The sequence below is a fragment of the Macrobrachium nipponense genome, chromosome 12 (genome assembly GCF_015104395.2).
Source record: "Macrobrachium nipponense isolate FS-2020 chromosome 12, ASM1510439v2, whole genome shotgun sequence".
Taxonomy (NCBI): Eukaryota; Metazoa; Arthropoda; class Malacostraca; order Decapoda; family Palaemonidae; genus Macrobrachium; species Macrobrachium nipponense.
The window spans coordinates 92,930,471-92,942,970 of NC_087205.1; positions in this window are offsets into that span (position 1 = coordinate 92,930,471).

Consider the following 12,500-nt stretch of genomic DNA (forward strand, 5'->3'; position numbering starts at 1 on the left):
TCTGAAATGAGTCCTTAGGTTGGGTGGTCTGTGTATGCGTGTGTGTGTGTGTATATATATGTACGTGCGTTTGTGGATTACAGGTAAAGACGAGGATTGGGGGAGGATGATGGGACAACCGAGGGTGTTGGTTGGTTGGGGATGGGAAGGTTGTAAGGAGGAGGGAGGACCAGTGAGGTCCTAGGGCGTAGGAGTCCCTCCCCCAGCATCCAAGGTCATCCCTCGTCCTTGGTGTAATACCTTCGGCTGTCTCAGCTCATAGGAGGAGACTCATCTTGGTTCCTTCTCTATTCTCGGCATCCTCCTGAGTTGCTGCTACCAATTCTTATTCCTTCTTCTTCGTCTTCTTCTTGTTCTTCTTCTTCTGGCAACGATCCAATTCTGGTATGATTTGTGTACAGTAGGAGGTGTGCTTCCCGGTGACGTCACAAAGTGCCTGGCTACGCGACTCATTTCTGAAATCAATCTCCACTTATAGTTTATCCATTATTTCTTTCATGATTACTTCTGGATTTCTTGAGTAAAGCGGCAACTTGTGTTCCCGAAGCCATCCAGAACGCCACCGGGAAGCGACGAGTTTCCGTTGGTCATTTTATATTTGTCAGGAAATCTTTTTTTTGGGAGGTTGAAGGCAATGACGAGTTCAGCGTTCACGGTGACGTCATGGAGTGGAACAATCATTATCAACAAATTGCGTGTGGGAAGAAGACTCTAACACTAATGCCTACTTATTTATATTTATATATTCAACTTTTTATCTGTCTATCTAACTATCTATCCATCTATATACATATTTATATATGTTACAAGCAGATAACAAAATGCACTTAGGGACATTTGATCACCCCCCAAGGGCTAGTACTAAACATGGTGAACCTATGACTCCCTTGCACTGTTTCACCGTGTTTAGTACTAGCCCCTGGGGGTCAAGTGTATTTTAACTTGTTTAGTGCTAGCCCCTGGGGGTCAAGTGTATGTATTTTAGCTTGTTTAGTACTAGCCCCTGGGGTGTCAAGTGTATTTCACCGTATTTAGTACTAGCCCCTAGGGGGTCAAGTGTATTTTGCCATGTTTAGTACTAGCCCCTGGGGGTGTCAAGCGTATTTCACATAGTACTAACCCCTGGATGATCAAATGTCCCTAAGTGCATTTCGCTACCTGCCTGAAAATTCAAGCAGTTCGTGAAATGCCTGGTTTCGCCATCTGCTTGTAACATATGTAATTATATTATAAGGTTTGAAAGGTGTAACAGGAGAAAACCTCAGAGGACTTGCACCTTAAAACAATTGTTAGGAGAAGGCTAAAAAAAAAAAAGACGGGCGAAAGAGAATATGAACGGAGGTACAGTAAAAGGAATGAAAGGGCTTGCAGCTACGAAGAACCACAAGTAATGCCTATAGTGGACCGCGCGAGGTGTCACTCATGGCACTATCCACTTCCGCGGTTCACTGAAAGAAGTTCTCATTCCACGGAAATATTTCTTAACCTATTCGTTCCTATCTGAGCAATATATATATATATATATATATATATATATATATATATATATATAACATATATACATATATATATATCTATATATATATATATATATATATGTATATATATGTATGTATATATAATATATATATATATATATATATATATATATATATATATAAATATAATATATCCCTTTATCAAAATATATATCTAAGACAGATAATTGATATTACCATAGCGCTTAAAATCAAGTAAATAAGAAATATTTGGGATTTAAATAAATTCCCTACATTGGGGCATAATGTAGAAACTTTATTATGCAGAGTCACTGAATGCAAGGCTATTTCGAATCTTAGGTATTCTTTAAGTTGATGCAATTTTAAAATATTAGAGAGAGAGAGAGAGAGAGAGAGAGAGAGAGAGAGAGAGAGAGAGAGAGAACTAGTCTTCAATTGGATACTTTACCAAAATGTTCCAGAATCGTCTGGAGAGAGAGAGAGAGATAGAGAGAGAGCTAGTCTTCAAGTAGATACTGTACCAAAATGTCTCAGAAACTTTTAGAGAGAGAGAGAGAAAAACGATAAGCTACTTAAGAGAGAGAGAGAGAGAGAGAGAGAGAGAGAGAGAGAGAGAGAGAAGCAGTAACGCTGGTTACGTGATATAGAAGATGACCTTGTACTAAGCACAGGTGGTGTCGCGTGGGGGTCAGTTTTTATCGCAGCTGGCGTTCCTGGAGCATATCAGCAGCTGGCTCAGGTAACGAAATTAGAGACGCGAGTATTCGCCAGTTTTCTCCAGAAGATGTCTATTTCATCAATGTTTACTCTTCTGAAGCTCTGCGGTGCTTTTCTGAGTTCATCGTAACCAACAGTCTCAAGACCTAGTTCTTTGCATATTTTTAAAATCAAGCGTCAATCATTCAAATCTTTATTTACGTATATTTTATGAATCAACTGTTTCTCATATTTCTCTGACTAAATTTGGTTTCCTCAAACTACAATCTCAAGTCTTCATTCTTCGTGTATTTTTTAAAAAGTCAACTGTACATTATTTAGATCTGTTTACAGTCTACATTTTTAAAAATCAACTGCTTCTAATAATATCTTTAACCCAATTTGAGTAGTTTCTTTAACCTAGTTCAGGACATTCTTTATGTATTTTTTAAAGTCAACTGTACATTATTTACATCTATTACAGTATATTCTTTAAAATCAACTGTTCCTAATGACAGCTTTAACTAAATTTGAGTAGTTTTTTTAACCTAGTTCAGGGTAAGTTTAAATATTCATTTATGGCACATTCTCAAGCTCTGTTTGGATAAGAAATTTCCAAACTTATCTTCGTAAGTTTGACCAACTCTTGAGTAGCTTCTTGAACTGAATCTTAGATAGCTTATGACAAGGAAAGAATTTAAATATTTTGGGTAGTTTCTCAAAATAGCTTTTGATTCTCAAACTCATTTTGGTTACGATTCTCAAACTTTGCTTTACGTAAAATTTCAACCTGTAAGTTCCAGAGTTTTCTCAAACTCAGTTCTGGCGAGCTCCTTGAGTTAAGGTACTTTTTAAAATTATTGTAACTATGTCGTTTCTCATCCTTTTTCGAATAGAATAGAATAGTCTATGACACAGTTCACGATATAATTTACGATACAAATTACGAAACAATTTACGATACAGTTCACGTTACAATAGCCTTCACTCAGCCTCACCCCCCAAAAGGTCACGGAAATACCAAACATCACGAAGTGTGTCGAAGGAAACTCGAGACAGATTCACAGTTCATTCATTCCTACTATGAAAGTGACTCACGACATCCACAGTTCAGTGACAGCTTCCGGCCACAAGGAAGTCTAAGTAAGGAAGGAAGGAATTCCTTCCTTCCTTCCTCATCCAGCCATAGAATCCTATCATCCTAGCGCCACCCTTCACGCCAGGTCATCAGCTTTATCAGACGTCATCGCCATGATGCAACATCTCTCTCCTCCTCCTCAGCCTACGCTCTCGTTACCAGATACATATACTTCTACCTTCGAGAGAGATCAGGACGAGAGAGAGAGAGAGAGAGAGAGACTCGTTTGCTGCTCTCTCTTCTCTCTCTCACGTGCCCCTAATCCAAGCTCCTACACGTGACCCAAGGGACGCGAAATATAAAAAAGAGCAGCCCTAACAAATAATGGAAGAGCATAAAGAGTAGTATCCTTCAGTATTATTCTCCAACGGCCTCTCTACAGAAACCTCTGGTGGGGAAAGCTGAAGTGATCATCATCTTCATCTTACCTCCATCCGGTCTCCGATGGCTAAGTTTCGTGTGGTCAATTAGTCAGGAAACAAACAATTAATGCACTACGAATAATAATAATAATAATAATAATAAAGCTTTGTGTAGTCAATCATTCAGGAAGAAAACGATTTATGCACAGCGAATATAATAATAATAATAATAATAATAATAATAATAATAATAATAATAATAATAATAATAATAATAATAATAATAATAATCACAGGATGAAATTTATTCATATAGAACAAGCCCACAGAGACTATTAATCTATTTGGTCAATTTTAACCAGATATGTATGTAATTGTAATAATAATTTCACAATACCTCTTATTAACTTCTAGAATTCTTCACGCTGTTTGGATACGATCGTCACTGCAAAGAGATACAAATGCAAGAATGTAAAGTAATTCTGACGTCCGTAGATGGATACGAACCTGCATGCAGAGTATCAGATGGAGGTCAGGTCGACTACGTGACCTCGTTCTGACGCACTGGATGTCAGTTCGAATCCTGACACGGACATCAGAATTACTTCAGATCTTCCTGCATTTGGATCCGTGGGAGGAGTTCTTCTTAACCCTTTGATGACTCCAGACCCCAAATGAATTGCAAAATATGGTTCTATAACCCCTTCGCTTAAGGCCACTTAAGGCCTATTTGCTGACAATATTAACTTAATATTCTATGTTTAATACATTAGGTATGAATAGCTAGGAATAGAACATACAAGAACATCAAAAGCATTTATAGTTTTATGGAGTTATTTGTTTACAAAAATGTACATATGTATGACGTTTGACACATTCAAAACAAATATATACGAACATATATATATATATATAATATATATATAATAATCTAATATATATATATGTATATATATATATGTATATATATATATATATCTATATATATATATATATATATATATATATAATTCTAATATATAAATATATCACATACATATATATACATATATATATATATATATATATATATATATATATATATATATATATATATATATATATATATATATATATATATATATATATAGAGAGAGAGAGAGAGAAGAGAGAGGAGAGAGAGAGAGTTACCTCCCCTCTATTATGTAGCATATGAATGAATTAGTAATGGGAATTCCTACCCATTCACAATCTCAAGACAAACCCAAAACGCCGTTATCATAACTTACGTAACTACATTTTTTTTTTTAAAAAAATAACTCCCCCTCACCCCCCCCCCAACCCCCTCCGGGCCCCGGCTCTTCCCCAGCGGTCTTCTGTTCGCGACAGAGAAACGTGTCTCATACGTGACGTAAAAAAAAAAACAAAAAAAAAAAAAAAAAAAAGGCATACATACAGTCATTACGAAAGAGAGAGAGAGAGAGAGAGAGAGAGAGAGAGAGAGAGAGAGAGAGAGAAGAGAGAGAGAAGAGAGAGAGAGAGAGAGAGAGCTGTTTATTAATGAAGCAGCTTATCTTTGCTGTCGTATACAAAACGACGCCAGGGGAAATGGTTACGCAAACAGAAGACTACCAGTAAGTCATCATCTCTCTCATGTTTCTCTTCGCTGGAGAGAGAGAGAGAGAGGAGGAGAGAGAGAGAGAGAGAGAGAGAGAGAGAGAGAACTTTCCTATCGCTCTGACGTCATGGAAAATGACACTTTACGTAAAGTTTAAATCAATGATGTCTGCCGGGATGGATCTCACGTTATTAAAAAGAAAAAAAGAAAAAACGTCTGATCATATGAATGAACGTAGTTACGAGATGCAGTGAATGTCTAGATGCATACGATGAATAATTGAGTTAGAGAGGTAATGAATAAATACATTGAAAAAAAAATTAAATAAAAACGTCTGATCAAATGAATAAACGTAGTTAATTAAGAGATGCAGTAAATGTCTAGATGCTTACGATGAATAACTGAGTTAGAGAGGTAATGAATAAATACATTGAAATAAAAAAAAAATAAATAAAAACGTCTGATCAAATGAATGAACGTAGTTAAGAGAAGCAGTAAATGTCTAGATGTATACGATGAATAACTGAGTTAGAGAGGTAATGAATAAATAATAATATTTAAGTGAAAAAAAAAACGTAAAATTAACGTTCAGCGCTGTACACGTTTTCTTAAAAGAAAAAAAAAATCAGTTCAACACGACGAGCTTTTACCCACACTACAAATCAACATGTCACGAACACACATGGGCAACCTTATCGCCCACATGTCGCAAACAGGTTGAATACAGATTCAACATCGCCTTCTTTAAATCTAAGCCTGAACCATTCAATGCAAGTGGGCATTGAAACCTCCCTTGAACAAAAGATAAACAAACAACAACAATAACTTCAGCATCAACGTCTCGACCTTTCGATGGAAGAAGAAGAAGAAGAAGGAGAAGGAGGAAGAGGAAGAGGCAACGAGAGATTATCTCAGTACAATACCCGAGTTTGTAATCGTTTAAAGCATGGACGTCCATTATTCTCCTAGAATTCCAAAGGCAAATCCCGATGTTAGAGACGAGTTCCTCATCCTCCTGTTGTTCTGAAGCTTGTAAACTGTTATAAATTATAATCACGTGATTTTAGAGCCGAGTTCCTCCTCCTGTTGTTTTGAAGATTGTAGTTATAATCACTGATGCTGGAGCGGATAACGACTGGTTTGATACGCGAATGAAACTGGACGGGGGATTACGACAGATGGAAGGACTCACTTTTCGCAGGAGGGCCATGCCAAACAAGTGACACAAATGCCGTATTGGAGGAGCGACCTTTTCCTGGAGTGATATCTTCCTGGAATGACATTTTCCTGGAGTGACATCTCCCTGGAATGACATTTTCATGGAGTGACATTTTCTAGGAGTGACATTTTCTTGGTGTGATATTTTTCTGGAGTCCTGGAGTTACACTTTCCTGGATTGACATTTTCCTGGATTGACATTTACTTTGAGTGACATTTTCTTGGAGTGACATTTTCTTGGAGTGATATTTTCCTGGAGTGACATCTTCCTGGAGGGCCATTTTCTTGGAGTGACATCTTCCTGAAATGACATTTTCCTGGAATGACATCTTCCTGGAATGACATCTTCCTAGAATGACATCTTCCTGGAATGACATCTCCCTGGAATGACAGAGTGTACCAGAAATGATACGGATGATTGAATGATCAAGATTTTTTTTTTTTAAAACACAAGAAACGCTGAATTTTTCACTTATTTTAAATATCGGTTGGATGGTTGTCACTCTCGGAACTTCATATCTGAGGTGTCACTATTCTGTTATGTCACTCATATGACATGTCACCCCTATGACATGTCACCCCTATGACATGTCACTCCTATGACATGTCACCCCTATGACATGTCACTGCTTTGAACGGCTCCCCGACGGTATCGTATCTGGTATGGATCTGTAAAAGTACGGTGACAAGACCATTCTGCGGATCTGTTTGATTTTACTGGAATATTCGCAGTAAGTGATGATGGCAAATATCTCTGTGAAATGGACTGGACGTCATTTGCTAAAAGGAAAGAGGGGTTGATGAGAGTTCTTGAGTTGCGCTGAAGGGGATAATAATAATAATAATAATAATAATAATAATAATAATAATAATAATAATAATAATAATAATAATAATAATAATAATAATAATAATCTTTATTTCATTTCAAAAATCGACAAAAGCCTGTGATGAGCATGGCCAGGGAAATATCCATCAATCAAAAATAAATATTTATTAAATCATTAGAATTGTCCGAACGACCCAAGGAATTATTACCCAGAATTATTTTATTATTATTATTATTATTATTATTTATTATTATTATTATTATTATTATTATTCTGTTGACTAAATGGCAGAATTCAGAGAATCAATCTTTTATATAAATTCTGCCATTTTATTCAACAGAATATTTTTAAAAGACGGTCTTCTTCCAAAATATTATTATTATTAAAAACACTTAAAAGTAGCACGAGTCTTGAAATGGAGAAACAAATGAATAATTATGAAAGGAAAGAACAAGTCCTTCAAGAATACGAATACAGACTGCAATTGCCAGTCAGACGATTAGGTCACAACTGACGGGCCAAGAAAGGTCACAGAGAGAGAGGAGAGAGAGAGAGAGAGAGAGAGAGAGAGAGAGAGAGAGAGACTAGACTGGTGTTCTCACTAAGGAGTCATAGCTACGGAATAGTCGTAAATATCTCAAAACAGCTAACGGAGCAGACAGAGTAAGTCCATAAAATAGAATACAGAATTTAGGCCAAAGGCCAAGCACTTGGGACCTATGAGGTCATCCAGCGCTGAAACGGAAAAATGACAGTATGAACATCTGAAAGGTGTAACAAGAGGAAAACCTCAAAAGGTTTTGCACTATGAAACAATTGTTAGGAGAGGATGGACAGCAAGATGGAAGAGAGAGAATATGAACGGCGGTACAGTGAAATAAATGAAAAGGGTCGCAGCTAGGGGTCTAAGGAACGCTGCATAAAACCTTAAGTGATGCGTTTACTAAATAACCTCTGTCGTTTATGTCTTATTTTTTCCTTTAAAAATTTGTTATAGTAGATACAGTTGTCATTCTTAGCGTTAACATTATCATTTCAATCAGTATTGTTATCATTACACTTCCCTCATTACTTATATTTATGTTGCCACTTTCTGTGCCTCTTAATAATAATAATAAAATAATAATAATAATAATAATAATAATAATAATAATAAGATTCACAGAGATCACGACAGACACAGTCAGACACCAACTAAAGAAAATGCCAAACTGGAAAGCCCCAGGTCCCGATGAAGTCCATGGATACTGGCTCAAAAACTTCAAGGCCCTACACCCACGAATAGCAGAACAACTCCAGCATTGTATCTCAGATCACCATGCACCCAAATGGATGACCACAGGAAGGACATCATTAGTACAAAAAGACAACAGTAAGGGAAATATAGCTAGTAACTACAGGCCTATCACCTGCCTACAAATAATGTGGAAGTTACTAACAGGTATCATCAGTGAAAGGCTATACAACTACCTAGAGGAGACAAACACCATCCTTCACCAACAGAAAGGCTGCAGATGGAAGTGCAGGGGTACAAAAGACCAGCTCCTCATAGACAAAATGGTAATGAAGAACAGTAAGAGAAGGAAAACCAACCTAAGCATGACATGGATAGACTATAAGAAAGCCTTCGACATGATACCACACACATGGCTAATAGAATGCCTGAAAATATATGGGGCAGAGGAAAACACCATCAGCCTTCTTCCTCCAAAAAATACAATGCGCAGCTGGAATACAATACTTACAAGCTCTGGAATAAGACTAGCAGAGGTTAATATCAGGAGAGGGATCTTCCAGGGAGACTCGCTGTCCCCACTACTCTTCGTAGTAGCCATGATTCCCATGACAAAAGTACTACAGAAGATGGATGCCGGGTACCAACTCAAGAAAAGAGGCAACAGAATTAACCATCTGATGTTCATGGACGACATCAAGCTGTATGGTAAGAGCATCAAGGAAATAGATACCCTAATCCAGTCTGTAAGGATTGTATCTGGGGACATCAGGATGGAGTTTGGAATGGAAAAAAATGCGCCTTAGGTCAACATGCAAAAGGGCAAAGTAACAAGAACTGAAGGGATGAAGCTACCAGATGGGAGCAACATCAAACACATAGATGAGACAGGATACAAATACCTGGGAATAATGGAAGGAGGGGATATAAAACACCAAGAGATGAAGGACACGATCAGGAAAGAATATATGCAGAGACTCAAGGCGATACTCAAGTCAAAACTCAATGGAGGAAATATGATAAAAGCCATAAACACATGGGCAGTGCCAGTAATCAGATACAGCGCAGGAATAGTGGAATGGACGAAGGCAGAACTCCGCACCATAGATCAGAAAACCAGGAAACATATGACAATACACAAAGCACTACACCCAAGAGCAAATACGGACAGACTATACATAACACGAAAGGGAGGGAGAGGACTACTAAGTATAGAGGACTGCGTCAACATCGAAAACAGAGCACTGGGGCAATATCTGAAAACCAGTGAAGACGAGTGGCTAAAGAGTGCATGGGAAGAAGGACTAATAAAAGTAGACGAAGACCCAAAAATATACAGAGACAGGAGGATGACAAACAGAACAGAGGACTGGCACAACAAACCAATGCACGGACAATACATGAGACAGACTAAAGAACTAGCCAGCGATGACAATTGGCAATGGCTACAGAGGGGAGAGCTAAAGAAGGAAACTGAAGGAATGATAATAGTGGCACAAGATCAGGCCCTAAGGACCAGATATGTTCAAAGAACGATAGACTGAAATAACATCTCTCCCATATGTAGGAAGTGCAATACGAAAAATGAAACCATAAACCACATAGCAAGCGAATGTCCGGCACTTGCACAGAACCAGTACAAAAAGAGGCATGATTCAGTGGCAAAAGCCCTCCACTGGAGCCTGTGCAAGAAACATCAGCTACCTTGCAGTAATAAGTTGTACGAGCACCAACCTGAAGGAATGATAGAAAACGATCAGGCAAAGATCCTCTGGGACTATGGTATCAGAACAGATAGGGTGATACGTGCAAACAGACCAGACGTGACGTTGATTGACAGTCAAGAAGAAAGTATCACTCATTGATGTCGCAATACCATGGGCACCCCAGAGTTGAAGAGAAAGAGAGGGAAAAAAATGGATAAGTATCAAGATCTGAAAATAGAAATAAGAAGGATATGGGATATGCCAGTGGAAATTGTACCCATAATCATAGGAACACTAGGCACGATCCCAAGATCCCTGAAAAGGAATCTAGAAAAACTAGACGCTGAAGTAGCTCCAGGACTCATGCAGAAGAGTGTGATCCTAGAAACGGCGCACATAGTAAGAAAAGTGATGGACTCCTAAGGAGGCAGGATGCAACCCGGACCCCCACACTATAAATACCACCCAGTCGAATTGGAGGACTGTGATAGAATAATAATAATAACAATAACAATAATCATAATAATAATAAAATTTGCGATGCTGCCCCGGCTAGAACTCTTATTATTATTATTATTATTATTATTATTATTATTATTATTATTATTATTTGTGGTGTATCAAACTGTTTAGACATATCTGCATTCTGTGCTTGTATATTATTATTATTATTATTATTATTATTTATTATTATTTTCATCACTGAGAAATTCAACCAGGGCAGCTATCGTCACAAGATGGAAAATGTACAATGAGACTATTATTCATCGACGGAGTATCGAAAGGCGCGCGCGATATATCACTTTCTTCGCTGACATTTAACCCCGGCGCTCGACCCCTGACCTAAAGAGCGACCTTTAACCTAACTTCTGACCTCTGACCGATAACCACCCGCACTTGTCTGACCTTTCCCCGCCGTCGTGTCGCGTCACGTGAGTCGCTGGTCCCGTGGACAGCCTCTCTCTCTCTCTCTCTCTCTCTCTCTCTCTCTCTCTCATACATTAAATTTTATATTTATATGGATAACACAAGGGGGGTGGGGGGTGTTCGGGGAAACCTAACCAAAAGTAATATTGGCGATTCTCTCTCTCTCTCTCTCTCTCTCTCTCTCTCTCTCTCTCTCTCTCTCTCATACACTAAATTTGATCTTTATAGAAATAACACCAAACCAAAAATAATATTGGGGATTTTTCTCTCTCACCCCAAAGTGACAAAAAAAAAAAAAAAAAAAAAAGGCAAATAAAAACGTGAAATCTAACGATAATTTGTTACCGACACGCGCAGGCTAATCGCCGTTATCGTAGCTATCGTTATCGTTATCGTTATCGCAGCTCATGCTATCGTTTCTGGGGTGATCGGATCAGCGCCACAAACCTGGGAGCATCGTCCCGTCCCGCCGCCATTTCATCTTTAAACCGAAACAAGAGACTCCAGGGATGCGCAACCAATGCAACAGAGCCACCAACTCCTGTGAAAACCGGGGGGGAGGGGAAGTGAGGGTGGAGGGGTGGGGGCGGCGACGCAGTGGTCTCTGGCATTTGTGGCTGTTTCGTACGAAAGCCCCTTTCGTGACGTCTCTGCTATTTGTGGCTGTTTCGTACGAAAGCCCCTTTCGTCACGTCTCTGCGATTCGTGGCTGTTTCGTACGAGAGCCCCTTTCGTGACGTCTCTGCGATTCGTGACGAGCTCGACCAAAGCAAAGGCAGCAAGGGCTTTAATCAGCCAAGTGAACGCTTTTAATTAATTATTTTTTATTCATTCATTCCTTTCGTCCGTTTTCGCCAGTCTCTTATTCTTGCCGATTACTCGCTACCTTTATCCGATTCTCGTCCATCTCTCTCATTCGTCATGTCTATGTTCAGGTAACGACAGCCTCAGCTGCAAAGATAAAATATCAAAATACATAGGAATGTGGGAACGGCAGAGATGGCAAAAAGCTCTTGTTCTCAGTTATCGGGACAGAGAAGACTGGAGAAATCCTTAATATGGAAGAATTAGTACATTTTGCCTCTCGTGATAATTTTTTTTTTTTTTTTTTTTATAAATAAATCTATATGAATACAGATTTCTCAAATGCAGCCTTCTACAACACTCCAGTCAAGAAGTGAAGGACTTGTTATAACATGAAGACCACTGATTCGTCAACGCAAATTATACAAGGCGTGATCCGATCCCCAGCTTACTCGTGATGCATGCAAGCTTTTTCCTCTTCAAACACAA